The sequence below is a fragment of the Lissotriton vulgaris genome, chromosome 2_1 (genome assembly GCF_964263255.1).
Source record: "Lissotriton vulgaris chromosome 2_1, aLisVul1.2, whole genome shotgun sequence".
NCBI lineage: Eukaryota > Metazoa > Chordata > Amphibia > Caudata > Salamandridae > Lissotriton > Lissotriton vulgaris.
Genome location: NC_141687.1, coordinates 706,119,265 through 706,137,897, shown reverse-complemented (window position 1 = coordinate 706,137,897; position 18,633 = coordinate 706,119,265).

The following is an 18,633-nucleotide window of genomic DNA, read 5'->3' as shown; positions in this document are numbered from 1 at the left end:
TTTATTTGCTATGTCCTTACCCCGTGTGTTCTCGATGCCCTCGTCAGTCAGAATGAATGGGACTGTCACCGCCTGTCTCACCACGTGCAATTTGTGGGCCAATAAGCGGCCGCACTTGTCCCCCACAGTATAAAATGTATGCTTCAAATGAAGTGCAGCATATTCCGCCCTGTCGAGCTCAAGGCTGGCCAGATGCGCCCTGGCTGCTTTTAGTTTCCTCCATATTCGAGGGGCCCCGTCCTTTTATGGATCCCTTCTATTTCAAGTACTTGCTTAGAAAGTTCATCCCTCTTCTCTTGACATGCCCTGTTATCAGCAGCCGGCGTAGCTATGAAATCGCCCCGGGCCACTAATTTGAGCGTTTCCCAAAGGGAGACAATAGAGGTGTCATGAGTGTCATTTATAGCTAAGAAGTATTCTAATGTTTTAGTGAGGTGTGTGACTACTGCAGGGCAGTGGAGGAGTGTATCCCTAAGTCTCCAGGAGTATGGCGGTCTGGTGGTGGGGGAGAAAAGTAGAGTCGTAGTCAGGGCCGCATGGTCTGAGAGCGCTTGAGGTTCAATGTCTGAGGTCTGCGCTATCTGGAGGAGAGAATGAGTCGTTAGGAAGTAATCCAGTCTTGGGTAAGTCTCCCGGGCATGAGAGTAAAATGTATAGTCAAGTGTATGATGGTGAAGGTGTCGCCACAAATCCACCAATCCCAAATCATGCAACCATTGACAGCAGGCTTCAGAGAGGGCCCGTCAATCCCTGCCTCTGTGCGGAACAGTCAAGCTGACCATTGAACACGATGTTCAAGTCACCCCTAATAAGGATTTGTCGATCAGGTGTGGAGGTTAAGTTGCCTATCTCATTATGTAAAAAGGTCTCCTGTCCCTTGTTTGGAGCGTATATAGTGGCCAGTGTTAGGATGTGCCCCCCTATAGTCACGGAGTGCGCCAGGAGCCTCCTCTTAATCTCTGTCACCTTGGCTCCCACCCTCCCAGGAAACGTACGCGCAACCAGGATGGCTACCCCGGCCTTCTTGGTAGGGATGGAAAAGTAGTGTTGGTGCTGGAAAGCCTTAGAGCGCATTCTACGGGTGTCGCTGAGTATCAAATGGGTTTCCTGCAGTAAATAAATATGGCCCCCAGAAGCTTCCATGTAAGACAGGATAGCTCTACGTTTAATCGGGTTGTTATGTCCTTTTACGTTTAACGTAAGAATCTTAACACTCATCTACACTAAGTGGGGTGGGGCAGCCCTGTGTGGGCCCACCTTGTTGGTGTGATCCAGCTTGACAGGGAACTCCAGGGATTCCTCTAGGATGGAATGAAAAAGGCCTGCCATGAGGGCCTCCATATCACCATCACTGTTGTCGTGCACCATACCTTTGATGCTGATGTTGTTCCGCTGGGACGTGTTTTCTAAGTCCTTGGTATGGGCCTGTAAGTCCAGGGTCTGGTCCTGCAGCCAAAGAACTTCTTGTTGGAGGTTCTCAATGTCCTCATCCATTCCAGTTTCATGTTCTTCCAGCATGTGGACTCGTTCTCCCAGAGAGTCCACATCGCGACGTACGTCCCGCAGGTCCATCTGAAGTTTGTGCTTCATGGTAGCCAGATTGTCTCGGAGAGAGGAAAAGAGGGACTCCAAGAATGAGCGGCTGACTGGGGCCTCCGGGCCCTCGCTCCCCTCAGTTTCCTCTGCGCCCCCCGGACTCATCTGGCGTTCCGGCTGTTGAGTGGCTTGAGCAGTAGGTCTTTAACAGACCTGTCTTTCCTGCCTTTGGGGGCAGCCATGGCTGCCGCAAGTGTTGGGCTCAGTACCTGGATGAGAGCAAAGTGTACAGGGGTCCGATGTTGAGAGAGGCCATGAGAAAGCGTTGGAGAGTAATGTCAGGCCAGAGGGCCACAGCTGTACGTCCTCTCACTTCAGCCCCCCGGTCACCCCATCATCTCAGAAGCATGGTAAATGTCAGAGCCCTACTTCAGGGCCTCTTCTTCTCAGTGCTGTCGCGATGGCTTCTGGGATTTTGCTTTTCTGCTCCGGGGGCCCCCCTGCTAACAAGAGGTTTGGTCAGCAGCAACCAAGGTCTCTGGAATCTTTGTGGCCAGGGCGGTACGTGGAGATACCCCACTGTGTCACCCAACCGGGAATGGCTGCGCCTGCAGGAGATGGTTTGCTGGGGTCTGGACGGAGAGCTTTCCTGTCCTCTGGTGCTTTTCAGTCGAGTACCCACGGGAGTGTGCTGGGCTGATCTAGGGGCCCCATCAGGATGGAAGAGGCCGATGTCAATATTATGAAGCCCAGTTATCCTTCCCCGCTGGGCCGATATGCAGGAGGGCCCAACCAGATGCCCCCGTTGGGCGCGCTCACCTCCGGGCCCATAAAGAGGACTAGGCCGGGTCTCAGAGCCTCTCGAGTTTGACGAGGCCCGTGTATGCTCCTCTTCACTTCTACCTTCCGGAGCTACACCAACTCTGAGCAGGGGGCCAACAAGCAAGCATCTAGAAGCTCCCCCGAAGGCCCTTCAGAGAAGAGGCACAGCAAGTGATGCGAAAATTGCAGGGCGCCGTGTAGGCCGCAGGCACAGTGGCTCCTATCCCGCCAGGACCTTGAGGGTGAGGCATTCACTCAATTATGGTGCCGGGGCCTCGCATGATTGATGCACCCGGGTCCACTCGAGCAGCGCCACGTTGGGTTGGCCTCAGCTCCCCAGGAGATGCATTGCAGGAGGCCCCAGAGCACACGGGGGAATGCCGCGGGAGGCCGGTACCTTGCCTTCTCTGATGGAGTCGTCGTGAGTTCCTATGGGCAGTCGGCAGTGCCACAGTGTGTTCCCGCTTAGCATTGGAGCAGTGGTGCTGCCGCACCTTCTCCGTAGGGCAGGACTGCTCCGCAGAGGCTCTCTGCCTGAATTAGCACCCCTGCACCGCCGAAATTGCCAAAGAGCTCGGTGGGAGTGAAGAGCCCCGAAAGCGCGTTCTACCAAGATGCCATCTTGGACATGCCCCTGGATAGACCTTTTAAAGAAAAGAAAATAAGTGAACGACTACTGGACAGGTCATGTAATCAATTTTACAGTCATAGCTAGTTCAGTCCTCCAGTTTGTACCAAAGAGCAGACTTGAATAAAGGTCAGTACACCTCTTTCTGTTTGCAGCATTTCAACATAATACACAAGAAACAATTTCATGCACTATTCACAAAAGGTTTTCAACAAAACTAAAAAAAGTTACAAATTACTAGACCCAGTCAGTGCCATTTTACAAAGTCTTAGATGCATGTATATATTTAATTAGGCTTTTCCAAGTTTGTTAGAGATGAAAGTCCTGATTTTGTTAAAGACATAGAGGTGAATATTATATTGTCTTACCTTCTTGATTTATTTACAGCAGCCTTAAAACCAAAGAAAAGGAAAAGAAAACTTCATTTCCTAGCAATTCAGTGGTGTGAAACTACAGGATGATGGAGAGCATAACAGCCTCAATTCTAGTCTATAAAAAGTAGTCCTTGTCAAGCTGAAGCCTCTCCCTTTTCTTGATGCAAGGAAACTGACAATCAATGAAGTAAATGAAAGACCATCAGCAGAAGAAATTCCCTGAAGAAACAGGATCACTTCGATCCTGTAACTCTCAAAAGGTTCTTCAGAATCCAATTTAAAAGGTGTAGCTTATGATTCAACTTCTGTCCCATTCAAGTACTCTTTTTGCAGGACCTTGAGTTGTAGCAGCTTGGACTAGAATCGAACAAAGAAACGTAACAACAGACCAAGACAGGGGAAACATAGTCTCCTAATATAATGAAGACAGTGAAGTGATAGTGTTGGCTTCCTTGCTTTTAAAAGGTTTCGGGACTTTTCTTCACTAACTAGCTAGGAAAATATGTATTTTATGGCAAGAGAGCAGCTTGATCATGCTTGTTTAAAGCTACTTCTATCAAAATATGGGTGAGCTCACCAGCTTGCAATAAAACCTTCCAAATGTAGAAATCTAGATGCATTGGTCAATCTAAGATTATTCTCTAACCTTGCCCAACATGCTGTAGAACCCATAGCACCTCTTTCTTAGTGCTTAATTTGAGCCTGTGGTTTTCCGTGCTCAGCACCGGTGCTTTTCATGAGCATCAGTTAAGGACACATTAATTTACGTCGAGATTAAGTGACCTGCGCAGAATCACATGATGATTAAGTTCATATTCCTTTAAATACTGTCACACGCATAATTTTAGGTGACAGTAAAAATATGAATACTCAACTGAAATAGAGGCATTTGTTGTACATCTTGTAATCAAATATAACAACCCTGAAAGTCAATAGTCTTGCAGAAATTTCTAAAGCCCTTACACTCTTTTAAAAGAGACCACTCATGAAAAGGTAGTCAGCTTTGCAGACAACATCTTAAGGGATAACATTTTTATCTGGCCAAGTTTAGACTAATTAGAGTACTTGATTAACGCCCCATAAAGATGACTGTAGGGGTTTACACAAATTGGATTATCAAATGCCTTTTATTAATCTGCAGACTAAGGGATGTTCACCTACAGGTTTGCCATCAACCAACTCATGACAAAGAAAAGCTGTGGATCTGCATCTGTTGACTTTCCTAAATCATAGATTCCTGCAGTCAAACTGCCTAACAAATATAATTGTTGTGACATCTGCTAAAATAGGATCAATATTTTCCAAATGTAGGCTCGACCAAGGTCCCCAAGTTGACTTGTAAACTCTAGAGGTTCCTGGGGCTCATGAGAACTGTATGAAGCTAGCAGCTGAATCCAAAAGTTATGGAAGAAACCAGGCTGCCGAGAAAGGTTCAAATCCATCAACTAAAGGCTGCCCAACAGAATTAGAATGCGACTACAAGCGTCCAGATCTTGCAAGAAGGGGAGAAAGGGAGTTCACTCATTTTAGTTCCTTTTTTTTCAATGTTATCTTGGACTCTGGGAGTTGCAAAATCTCCTGATTTCTGTGCATCCTGCACCCCAGAAACTCTATCTCCTGAGGGGGGAATTCTTCCAATTTAGGATAAATCCCTAATCCTTAATCACACAACTTCAGTTACCTCAACAACAATACTTGGCTGTGGGCTAGAAAAACATGTTGTCAATGTAGATCAACATACGAAGTCCTCATCTTTGAACTACAGTTACCAAGAGTTCCAGAAGTTTTCGAAGCACCAAGCAGAGGACAAACCAAAAGTAAGAGAAGCGGACTAGATTTCCCAGTCTTTACTTTTTCTGCAACAATGAAAGAGTGGCACATAGATGTACGTATCCTTCAAATCTAATATTATAATTAATTTCCCTGTGCTATACTTCTTGTTCTTCTTCCTGACCAGGAATATATTGCTTACCATCCAATGAGAATGTAAAATACACTCTTCTATGGCTCCTTTGGAAAGCAGATTCTACAAATCATTTCTAACATGGGAACAATGATGCAAAAGTGGCACAGGGGGCTTGTAAATCTACCCCCAGGAGTTTAAGTGGCTTGTTGGAAAGGTGATGGTGTGACCTTGTATTATTAGGAATTAAGTACCCCCTGTCATACATAATAAGGATACTGCAAGTTACCTCAGAGTTCCATAACCTTATAAAGGAACTCCTTACCACTTACAATATTCTCATAATGTTTGGCGGGGGCTTTAACCCATATACCTTTAACTTGTTAAGCAAATAATAAAAAAACAAGACAGTCACACGGTTGAATAAAAGGCAGATTGAGTTTTACTGTTGGCTACCACCTTCATGGCTCTGTAAGGTGTTTGGGTCCACTTCCTTGGTGCGCTCGGGCTTGCCCAAACCATGACTTTGTGTGTTTGTTTGGAGTGCAGCCTGCACTTTCTGTGGTCCTGTTTGTGTTTGTTTATGGGGAGCATCCTGTCAGGGTTGTGTGGGTGGGTAGTTGCAGTCTGCACCCTCTAGGGGTATGAGTGTGTATTTGTGCATGTGTGTGTGTCTGGAATTTTCTGTGGCGTATCATTTTTCTAAGACCATTGACCTTTTTGCACTGCTGTGCAGCAGATGCACAGGACGTTTCTGGTTGGCTCAAAATCACTTTTGCTAGAAGTGACTGAGCTGTGTTTTCATTGCTGCTATGTGATAATGCAATTGATATTTTATTGAGCATATTTTAGAAATCTTAAATTCCATTTTCCTTTTTTCAAATGAGGTGTTATGGAGCATAGTATTGCTTAGTTACCACTAAGTATCTATGAGAGTTCAGGGTGTCGATGGGTGTTTACAATGGGGTACGATTGAGAACTCTCGAGTTGAAGGTGAAGACAGTGCAGGCCTCTCGCAATGCCTGGCACTGGATCAAAAGGTGTTCAGAATAAATGCTGATCAAATCCTATGCAGAGTGCAAATTGCGCCGGTCACGTATATGCCGATTGCAAGGGGAAGTATCTGGAGGAGGCACGCAGCTGCCCAAATATTTTCAGGGCCAAAGGAAAATACAATGTTCTGTTTACAGATGGGGTTTGTTAATGCAGAAGGAGGCAGTGAAAAGACTGTGATAAAGAGAAAGAAGACTGTGTGGGACACTGGCAAATGGAGGGACTTTACAAAGATTGCTATAGGGAAAAACGTGTAAGTGACTAATGAAGAGGAAGATGTCATAGTAGAGGGAAGTGATGTGAAAGGGAAATTAGGGGAGAGGTGCAGGGCGGGTTTGAGTAAATTCAATGGAGCATTCGGTGGCGCCTGCACGTTGTTTGCTTTCCTTCAGAGCAGAAACCTGCAGGAGGAGAAGAGTATCAGATTCCAGCTTTACCCATAACAAAGGCTGAAGTTAAGGGGCCATCAGGCCGCCTTTTGCTGGAGGGAGTATCCTGGCTGGGAGCTATGGGCAGCCTTAGAGGATGTAGCGATTGACCTGGAAGCTGGGCGACTAGTTCGAGTCTCAGCAACGGCGCTCAACGTCCTGTGATTCTGGGAAATTACTTTATCTCCCTGTGCCTCACAAAAATGAATGTGTTCATCTTTAACAAAACTGGTGCTCATGTAAATCACTCTGATACCTGATATCTTCGGGTCTAGTTTGTGCTTTATAAAACTCTACAAAAAAATGGGTGGGAAACAAAGGCACACAGCTTATCACTTCAAAGGAACTTGACAGAATCATGCTTTTGGCTTTGTTCAGTTCCTGTATTTAAGAGATAGGCATGCACTGTAAAAATGTTAGATGCGATGGTCTACCCCAGTATTTGCACAAATAATTTAAATACCACAATTTTGTTTCATTGATTTTATAAGGCTATAGTGATACTCATCCTATTGCAGGGTGTCAGAGCGCTTTACATCATACGTACACATCATACATTGACAATTAATAATGTGAATAAATCAATGTACAGGATGTGTTACATAAGACAGTCAGGGTTACAAGGTGTAGGAGCTACATGTCCTTCTTAGCTCACTGTGCTACATTAGAAGGATTACAATTTATGAACTTCAGTTAACTAAAGTATCTCTGGGTTTTAAGCAGTAACCCACTTATCCATTTACAAAAAATAAAAATCTGTAATTTGCAAGTTGTGCTTTGCAAGAGACATTATAACCGTTTATGCTACTAGATAAAACACATATCTCTCCACCAAATATTTTAACCAACAGAGTTATCTTACCATTATTATTATTCTGCGATATAGTTGACAAACAGAGTTAACTTAATCTTATTAGCATTCCCTGAGATTTAGTTGGCACACAAAAATCTCTGCAGCAGGAGCCTTAAACCCATAAGATATTTTAAAATGCAGACTTTGCAAACAAGAAATCAGAACAGTTTTACTGCTACATTTCTCCCTATTGCCAATTTCTTTATGGCAGTGTTTTAAAAAATAAATGTATAAAATGAGACCCAGAATTTCCATCTGGTTTGCATCATCGTCAAATATTTTAATGTGCTTAAATGTACTCATGATAGACCTTCTAAATACATGAGTATGGTCTTAAGTTGTGATGTCACTTCTTGTGATGTCACTTCTTGTGAGGTCATGGGTTGTGATGCCACTTCCTGTGATGCTACGTGTGATGTAATGCACCGTGATGTCCTGCATAGTGATGTCACGTGCCATGATGTCATTTGCATACTGCCTAACTTGGTTTGTCCCCTCACAGTTTTTTAGGACTTGTGCTCTGGAATGGCTCTCCTTTTGTCTCCTGGCTCAGAATTATTGGGTTTTGAGTTTGCAGGCCTGATAATTCCACCCCCAAAGTCACCTCAAATGGCAAATTGTGGTATTTAACCCCAAGTTGCCCACTTCGGGTGAAATACCACAACTCCTAATCAGGGCCTCAGTACACCCCTCTACCACAGACATTTGTATTGTTTAAATCAGATTCTCATATTTCCATAGGTATTTAGGAGTATTTCATGAATTTGTCAAGGATAGGATTTTTGTTCCCATTTTAGGCACTGGTCTTAATTACAAGCGACACGCTTCTTGTAAAGGATTTCTACATACGCGTATTTACCCGCGACCCTTTCAGAGACCTCCCCTCCCCTTTCATCCCACTAGAAGCACTGGCTCAAGGACAGCAGCCCTGCTTCTGCCCGAGATAATACCAGCTAGCATCCCGCCACGGTTCCTCAAGCTACCCTTGGGTTCACCTCTTCATTCCTGCATTTTGTGTTTACAGTGGGTTGGAAATATTCTCAACACATTCTGGGCAGGCCAAGGCCTTCATCTGCTGACATGCCAGGGATTTTGATGTAAGCAGTTAATAATGTGCTTTATCCGGACTAGGATTCATAATTGCTTTCAAGCAAGACCAATGTTTTAATGTTTCACAATAATACGGTATTGTATTTTTATCCGCACTATTTTAGGATTATATAAACATCTCTCGAGATCTTCCTAGCATCTAAATCCGTAACAATGCAAAAATGGCACATTACAGAATTGAGCAGAGCTGTCCTTTAGTATGTTTCTATTTCTGACCATGTATTATGGCCGCCTCCATTTATAGCGCATTATTTCAGTTACTTTAACTGCAACAGTGGAACAGGCTGTCCAGCCGACGTTTTCTGCTGAATCCGTGAGCTGAGAGCGATTATAATTCGTGCATTATGCTGGAAGCAGTCGACCTCAGGAAAGCAAAAGCTATTCGGCACCGTGCAATGTGGTGGGTGGTCTGCTGGTAACAGGCTTGGCACCTGCCTTCATATGGACATGCCAGCCCACCACAAGTGGGCTTCTGTGACACCTCTTGAAAAGAACCTCGAATTCAATATGTTAGAGAAATAAATCACTGTGTATGTAGTCCGAAGAAATCGATTACATATATAAAATAACCGGTTTTTTAAATAGAAAATAGTTGATTTATCACAGAAATGTTTGGATGTGTAGTTTATATGTAATACGCCACACTTAATATCAAAAGCAACACTTAACATCAAAAAATTATATTCTTAGAGAAGAGACTACATTGAAGCAAAATGAGCAATGCTCTCACCCTGCCCTTGACTCTTTCGAAAACTTTGAAGCTGCCTGAAGCAAACTTGTGTAATGTGCATGTTAGGGACTAGTGGTTAATTCTCAAGAGTTGAAATTTTGGGGGTCGTGCTGAGTTCCTGAGTGAGGGGTTGAATACTCCCCCAGAGGGAGCTCTAACCTTACTGGGCTATGGAAGTGTGGGCCTGGCCATGCTGGTTGTTCATGAAGCAGTGACTTTCCCTGTTGCTACCTGTGCCTGTGTGCCTGTACCTGGCCTGCTGTCTAATAAACGTGCCTGTGTGAGGCATAACACTGCTGTTGATCAGAGAGGTGCTGACACTGCCTACCCAGTCTGTACTTGTAGACATAGGTGGCTTGACTCAGGTGCACACAACCAAGTCAGAGATAAAACTCAATGAATACAAAATTAAAACAGATACCTCCATCTGAGAATTCCTCATTATTCGTTGGGCAACCCATTTTCCGCAATTGTAATTTGTTTGAAGTCTTATTTGAATCTGACATAGCTATAGTCCCACAAATATCAAGTCTGCTCATGCCATTTGTGTCTACTTAGGCCCTCTGTAAGAAACTGGGTTGTTGGTTGAAGAGGTTTGTCAGCCTTTCTCAAGCAGCAGCCACAATTCTTGTTGGGGTAAACTACAATAAATAACAAAATTAACCTGTGCTGAATCCTCTGGTAATATAGCACAAAGCAGTCAGGCTTAACTTAGAGGCAATGTGCAAAGTGTTTATGCAGCACACAATCAGCAATAAAGTGAAAACATAACGCAAGAAAAATTCCTCACCAATTCAGAAAAATAGAGCATAATTTAGTAATTTATTTGACACCAAAACGACAAAAAATCCAATCAGTTGAACTGAAGATGAGCAATTTTAAAGATTTAAGCTATGTATAGTGCTTAAAAGCAAAAAGTGCCACAAATGGTTGTCTAGTTATGCTGTGCAAAAGTCACAAGTTCAGGTAAACCTAGATGGAGCAGGGACAAAGTTAGTCCAGTTGAAAAAGTTACTTCTTAAGTTCAGCATAAAGAGTTCTGTTTTTGGTGGAGGAGTCTGCGAGGAGCAGGGAGAGTGGTGCAGATGGTCATCGCCGTAGAGTGAAGAGCACGCTGAGTAGCGTGGACAATTGTCATTGTAGGGCGAAGATTTTATCAGGCATCGTGGATGGTCGTTGCTGGAGCTTCATGTTGATAGTTATTGCGGGCTGTTGATGCTGTACTGCAAAGTGCAGATCTCCCGTCTCCGATCATCGTTGGTGGTTGCTGTAGTGTGAAGAATTAGGTTCACTGGAGCTTTGCATTGGCAGTCGGCAATGGTAGTAAGATCTTGACATGAACGGGCCAGTTCGTGGTCATGAAGAGCCCAAAGCTTTAGGTTTTCTCCTTTTCTTCAAGGAGGAACTCAATGGATGCAACACCAAGGGTCACGCACCTGGGAGGCACCTTTTGTTGATCAGGAACTCACTCCAGCAGAGGCAAGCAGGAATCAGGCAGGTACAGTTGCAGGGCCAGACAGGTCCAGTTCTCAGCAGGTCAGATGGACAGATGCAGAGGCCTCTGGAGCTTCTTGGGTCCCTGTAGCTCAGAACGGGAAGTCAGTCAGCTGACCCTTAGAGTCACTTCAGCCTGGGATGAAGGGTGCAGGTCTAGTTTTTCTTTTCAGACCGCAGGGCAGACCTGAGGCAACAAGGTAATGCTCTGACAGCAGGACAGTTCTTCTTCTGGGGGCACAATAGGCTAGTGTGTAGTCCTATGTGTGTGAGCTGGGCCAGAAGTGCAGGTGTGGTAGGTGACAACTCCGCCCTCCCCCTCCAGCCAGTCAGGATGGACCATCCTGCCAATACCCAGACCCTCTATTGTGATACTGTCTCAGAGATATACACTACGGCCTACTGCCAACTACACCATGTATTATATTTAATAAGGTTACCCAAGGTAATCCTATGGGAGAGGTAGGCCTTGCAATAGTGAAATCAAATTTGAGAGTTTTTCACTACCAGGAAATGTATGGTTTAAAAGTACAAGACCAACTTTAAAATACAGCACATCCAGCCCAATGGGTTGTGTATAGCCTACCCTAGGGGTGACTTATATGCCCTATGGGCTTTTTAGGGCCTACCCTGTGAGTGACATACATATTAAAAAGGAAGGTTTAGTCCTGGCAAAAGGCTTATTTTGGCAGGTCAAAATTGCAGTTTGCAGCTGCACACAAGGGCTGCATTGACAGGCCAGAGACAGGTTTTGAAGGACTAAGTAAGTAGTTGGCACAATAAGTGTTGTAGGCGTGGTAGTAGTATTTAATTTATCAGCCCTGGGTATATGGTATACCCAGTTACTCGGGATTTAGAATTAAATTAAATATGCCTATTGTGTGTAAACCAATTTTACTATGGTTACAGGAGTGAGCACAAGCATTTTAGTACTGGCTAGCAGAGATAAAGAGCTCATAGCCCTAGAGCCAATGAAAACGAGTTTTGCAAATCAGGAGTGAAAGCAAAAAGTTTGGGGTATAGGGTGCATGCCAAGGATGTCAGGTTTAACACCCTCATTGTGATTGCCCACTTAATTCTGATGAGGCTGTTAACATTAGTTTACTGCACCATACGAAGTATGAGAACTGTGGAAACACAGCAGATCTGTTTACTTTCAACCTGAGATATCAGATGCTGTAAGCAGCTAAAAGCCCAGGTGAAGTCAGTGGCAAAATGAGTTGGACCTAGAATTACTGATTCCCCCAATCATTTCTATTTTCTTAACAGACCCCCACCCCAATAGGGTCAGACTCATAAAAAGTTGGATTATCCCGACACAATGTTTCCAGTATCCCTTTATTGTTAACTCCATGGGTAGGAAAATACTGGCCAATATCCCTGGCAAGTCATAAGTCCTTAGCTTGAGTAAGGACTTTTGCATTGTGGTGGGGGTTGATGGGTACTCAGCAGTGGCTACTACAATGTGATCTATACAAGAGTATCAGAGTGTTGTATAGTGTTTTAGGATCCGAGCGAAATTTACAATTATGAAAAAATACAATTCACAAAAACATAACAAACATCATTAACATACAAAGCCACAACACATTGCGCAATGTGTTGTGGCTTTGTATGTTTATGATGTTAGTTATGTTTTTGGGAATTGTATTTTTCTGACTTTTTGTGGTTTTGGTATGTATATAGACAAATTGGATCTGGATTCTTTGTAATTGTATGAATTTTATGTATGGAATATGTATTGAAAAACTATTGACTATCAAATATATGAAATAATGATATATATATTTTCTGATAATAAAATACCAAAAAAGTGATTTATTTGTGATGCTGTCTGTGTGGGACTAGTTTAATGTTATCAGTACTGAGGGAGCTTCCTCTAATGTTAATTGTGTTACTGTTTCCCTGAATTTGCCCCCTGAGATTTGCTTTTCAGGGTCCCTCTTTTGTTTTTTATAAGCAGTTCAGTTTACTTGCATGAGAAAGAAGACTGTTCAATAAATCCTTTTATTGAAAACGCCCGTCTCTCTATTTTCTCTGCACCTCTAATGAAATGAAGCATGCACGATTGACTAGGTAAAATATCTATCTATTGTTTCCACGACTCTGAAGATACGTTTATTCTTGGGGAAACAAGTTGTCATGTTTATGCGGTTGTCAGAAACTAATCTCTTTTTGTTCATTCGAGAAAGTTTCTAGTGACCTCTGAGCTAGCTGGCACTCACAGTGAAGTCTAATATATCCGATAGAGACCTAGTAGACATAAGTCCTGCGTCAAATCTATAGGATATATTATTCCAATGTGCAGAGCCTATTGGCAATATAGGAACTACACTACATGGCACCCAACGTTTGGTAAGGCACTAATTTAACGCTAGATACTAGAGTAACTCAGTCGTGCTTTTCACAGAGATCCCCTTTTCCCTTAAAATACTCCAATAGACGTCTGGAGTGGGTAAAAGGATAAAATATCTACCATAACTGAGTAGGACGAAAATCCTTTGTATTAGTTTTCGGTTTGATTCAACGTTGAAGGATACAGTGTTCCAAAATACTGTGCACCGTATCTTTGTTTCCTTGAAACTTGCTCTGCAAAACTTTCAGCCAACAAAATGACTGAAAACGAGACCGGTGGAGCTGAAGGAACTGCAATTAATCCGGGCTTAGACGTTACAGGTTTCCAACAAAATGACCCGGATGCGATACTCATTCTGGAAAACCTAAGAAAAACCATCACTATAAAGCTTATAACAAATGGCCTATCATCAAGAGGTGGTAGGGTAATTTTTGTCAAAGAGGCACACGAATATCGGCAGACAGAGGTATTCTATTCATGGATAGTCTTCCCTGAAGCAAATGTAGTAATGCATGTGTTTCACTTCTACAAAGTAGAGGCTCCTCCAACGGAATACGTTCCTATCGAGGACATTGAAATTCCACTAACTTACCAAGAGCACCAGCTCTGCTTTAAAGGCGCCCTACAACATCAAAACCACATTACCAGGCTCGGTCCACTAGGTAGACCAGGAGGAACATGGCCGGTACTATCCAGTTATACACCACATCCTGACATTGAAGAAATGACAGGTGATGAACTATTAGTTCAACTAAAACAACTAATAAAAATACATAGACAGTTTGTTCAATATGTCATGTGGACTATAACAGTCCAACCTCCTCTAAGGATTCCACAACAGACCCCTCACCAGGGGAACACAAATAAAATCACACCACAGACTATACAATCAGTCATTGGTAAATTACCCGCAAAAAGGGAACAAATTCCATTCTGGCTAGCTCAAAGAATTACTCAAATCAAGGCAGTATTTCCTGACAGTACACCTTATGAGAAACACAGAATTTTAACAATCTGTATTCCAATGGGGATCGCACCACATCTGGAGGACTGTGATACTTGGGGTACAGTCTTTGCTGCAATCTACACAAAAAAACATGGTGTTCCGACTATGGCGGTTATACCAGATGTCCTAAAACAGATTCAAAATGAATATGGGGCAAAGCCTGCTTTAAATCTGGGTATGAAATTACTGAAAGATTTCAAACAGGTCTCAGCTATACAATTAGCTAATATTAAAGGTGAAGCAGCATCCAAGGCGATCCGGCAAAAAATAAGAGAAATTGATATAACTGAGCAACCATATGAACTGGCCAGAATAATTGAAAAATCCTATGAAGAACTAGGTAGAGATAGTTTGGGAGGGAAACCAGTAAAACCCCAACTAACAGAAAGTCCTGAAAAGGTCTTTATTAAAAACATTCCCACTACTCCTAAAAAGAAGTGGGAAAATACTAAACAAACTTCTAATGAGAAGCATTCTCAGTCCCGAGGAAGGTCTCATCACAAGGAGCCCTCTGAAAAGAGGTATAACCTCAGGAATAGGGATAATTTGAGAAAACCTGATAGATATCAAGATACTGATTCACGTTCCTCTCGTACCTTTCAGACTTCCTCACAGAAATCGGAAAGAAGAGGAAGGTCAGAACACAAGGAAGAATGCATGAAGTCCAAAGACGATCAACACTTTCCAAAATATAAGAAAACCCAATTCACCTAAAGAAGGTAGCAGGTCTAAAAATTAGACATGCCGAGGATCTTGAGTACACAACTCAAGAACGGGGAGTGGGACCAGACAATACTGAACAGAGCAGTAGAAGTCACCATAGCTCGCAAGATCTTGAAGGATCATCAGGAGACAGTGGACTTGAATGAGTACATTCAAGTAGAAACTGCCGACACCAGGGTTAGTGTACCCCATAAGTTATATGAAGTGGATGAAGGGGGACATAACTAGGGAAATAAAAGCACTCTTTTGGGAGAAGCTATCTAAGGGTTATGACATTCTTCTATCTAAAAAATACTGCCCACCAAAATCTGTCAGGGAGTGCCCACATGGCGAAGATATCATTATGCCAGCCTTCTCCAATCATATTCAGTTTCAGTTAAAATACACCTATGCCAGAAAATGGGCTGTAGCCCAGGTTCCAGCATTATATAAAAATCATGTAGGATGGGATGAGGATTCCCCTCACCATAAAATCCAGTTAAAACACAACCAACTGCATAGAGGCAGTATCCAGTAAAAGCAAGAAGCTAAAAAACAGGTCAGGCAGATATTAGATCAACTTGAATACCAAGGGGTGTGAAGTACCAAAAAAATAACATAAAGGGCTATACCTACCAATAGCCCCAATCCCATCACCAAATAATCAATCAGTTGGCAGTGAAGAAAGTTCAATCATTTATTAAGCAAATATACTCTATAGAGGAGCCTCTCCAACCCTCACCCTTCAGGTGCGCGGAGAGGACTGTTGGCTCGTATTCAAACATATAATAACTGTAAAAGGAAAAACACCAGTTGGCCCTCGAGCTCCAGGAAAGGACCATATATGGCACACATGATTAGTTCAAAGCGTAACTATTTATTACTGGGAAGGTCAGGAGGGGTGACTCCCTTTCGTCTTGGTGCACAGGAGTGTTAGGCACAGTGCCTCCAGGAATGCGCTTATCGCACCCAAAGCCAGATGCGACCTTGAGTCTCAGGACAGTCGAGTAGACAGCCTACGTTCAGCTGCTCCCAGTAATTCCGATGAACTGGGGCTTGACAACTGCTGGCAACTAACACGTGATCACAGCCTGTGTTCGAGCATAGGTGAGGAAAATGGCGTCTGTATGGTTCTCGGGCTACTCTGTTAGCAATAGATACGCAAAGAGCAAATAAACGTTTACCCCCTGCAAGCGCATATAAAATGTATACATATAGTTTTAGCAAAAGAGGGTACGTATAGATGCATCATGCTAACATAATATAAGTCTGATGCTCCTTATGTATGGGAAATCTATTTTTTATCTCTCAGAACGGCCCTTTTAGCATGATGTAGCTAACTAGAACAGCTCAATCTTCAAATATTCCCTCATCAATCATCATTAAATCTTTGCGCTCCTGCTGAACTAATTTAGCCTTTACTGCTGCTGGGGATGGACCGGCCATGGAGGAGGTGAGTTTAGTTGCGCAATAAGAGCAACATGCAGGTTCACATTGTACACAAAGGCAGCACGTGAATATGATACCGGCTATACATGCCAGCACTATCAGAATTTTCCATCCCCAAGAAGACAACAGACCTCAGAACCAAACAGAGAGGGACCATGTACCAGTCTCTACATGTATTTCGGAAGCCAAACGATGTAGCTTCTGGATAGCCAAATGAACGGAGGGGGGAAGTCAGGAATATAAACACAGCAAGAACTGCCGATCACAAGGCATGCTCCTCCTCGATCTGCCAAGATAACATCTAAAACCATACGATTTTGAAGCGAAACGAGCCTGGTCGCTTGTAGCTCTACTGTTGTATTAGTCAATATTCCTGCAGTAGTGTTAATTACCCCTTCAACTACTCTGGACAAACGCTGTACTTCTTTGCTGGTTATTATAGGCCCCCAAATGGGAAACACTCCTTTTATAATGTCAGTAAAATGCTGCAGTGGAGTATCTGTCTGATCCATATCAGTAGTATCTATCTCTCTTTTTTTCCTCCTTATAAGCACACTTCGTTTATCTAAGCGGCGATCCTTGTGATAATTAGAAGGGGCAATATAGACTGGAGGGTACAGGAAGAACAGGTAGCAACGTCCAGCTCAATCTTGTGGAAGCCAAGTATAGGCATTTTCTCCACAAACAAAATATACATCAGGAGGGGTTAACAATGGATGGCTGCTAAAAGTACGCATCTGATAAGTGTAATTACATCGGCTTTCTCCTACTGATATGTACCCTACTCCCTGAACATAGAACGCAGAAGTACTATTTAGCATAGGCACTGGAATAGCCCTATCTTCAGTAACATTACGGTCTTGAAAATGTCAAAAATACTGAGTGAAATTAAACTCAACAAAATCCAAAATCAAATTTTTCAACCAAGTGGTATTTTCATGCATTGTACAAATATTCATACATGCATTCGGATCTAAGGTTCCCTCTCCATTATTCCCCTCGGGGTTGAAATCCTGATGAACCTCAATATATGCTAAAATCATTTCATAATCCTTTTCCGAAAACCTTTGAGTGCCCACAGTATAATGCATATACATCATTGAAAGTAATTTAAACCAAGCCTCACAACTCCCCAGATGAGACAAGGGTAGGGATATGAATAAGTCGTGCTTGTGAATAACAGATGGTAAAAGACCACAAACCCAACAATTTTTAGTATTGGTGGCACTGTGTGTTTGATGAAGCATTTCAACAAATACATTTTTCACATAAGTCTGATGATGCCTTTCCTTATGTGGGGCTAAAGTATGAAACACGTGTTCCGGAGGTGGGGCAGTTGTACCTAAAATAGTATGCATAGGGTGGCGAAATTCTAAATAGATGAATACTCCCATCAATGTGATTAGTAATATTGCTATAATAACTATAAATAAAATTTTAACTTGTTGGGTCCAACTAGAAAAGACAGGTGCTAGAAATGGGGATTTCTGGTTGGCTAAGGCTTGCGCCAAAGCCAGGCAGAAACCACCACTCTAGTCAGGGCAAGGAAGTCATCCGCCAAGATAACCCCTGCTCACCCCCTTGATAGCTTGGCACGAGCAGTCATGCCTATCTCGGAGACAATGTGTAAAGCGTTTGCGCGCGCACCCAGCAACAACACCCAAGGCCCACCACAAAGGAAACTCCACACAAGGGCATATATAAAAATAGGCTTTGTATTATACCAAACACATTAGATAATAAACACACAATTTACACTGTGCCACTGGCACGGGCGGAATTTACAGCGGATTATATACACAGGACAGGGCCACATGGACCACTGTCAGGAATAAGCGCTTGGTAGAACTAGCACTTTGTAGAAATAGCACTTTTAGAGCATAGAATACTTGTAGCACCAAATAGCACATGTAGCACGCAACCAGTAACCACTGGTAGAAGGTAAGTACACCCTACGCAATCCTAAAACACCTTAGGCATATATCACGCAGGGAACCATGAACTCATGAGCATAACCCATACTAGGAAAAACAACCTCCTGAGCATAAACACATTTAGGGGTATAGACAAAAAGGAATTGTATAATATGCAGAAATCACATTAGGCAGGTAATCACATTTGCGCCAAAAAGTACACAGAACTGACACCAGGCCAACCTGGCCTCTCAGGGGCTTACAAGCCCAATGTCC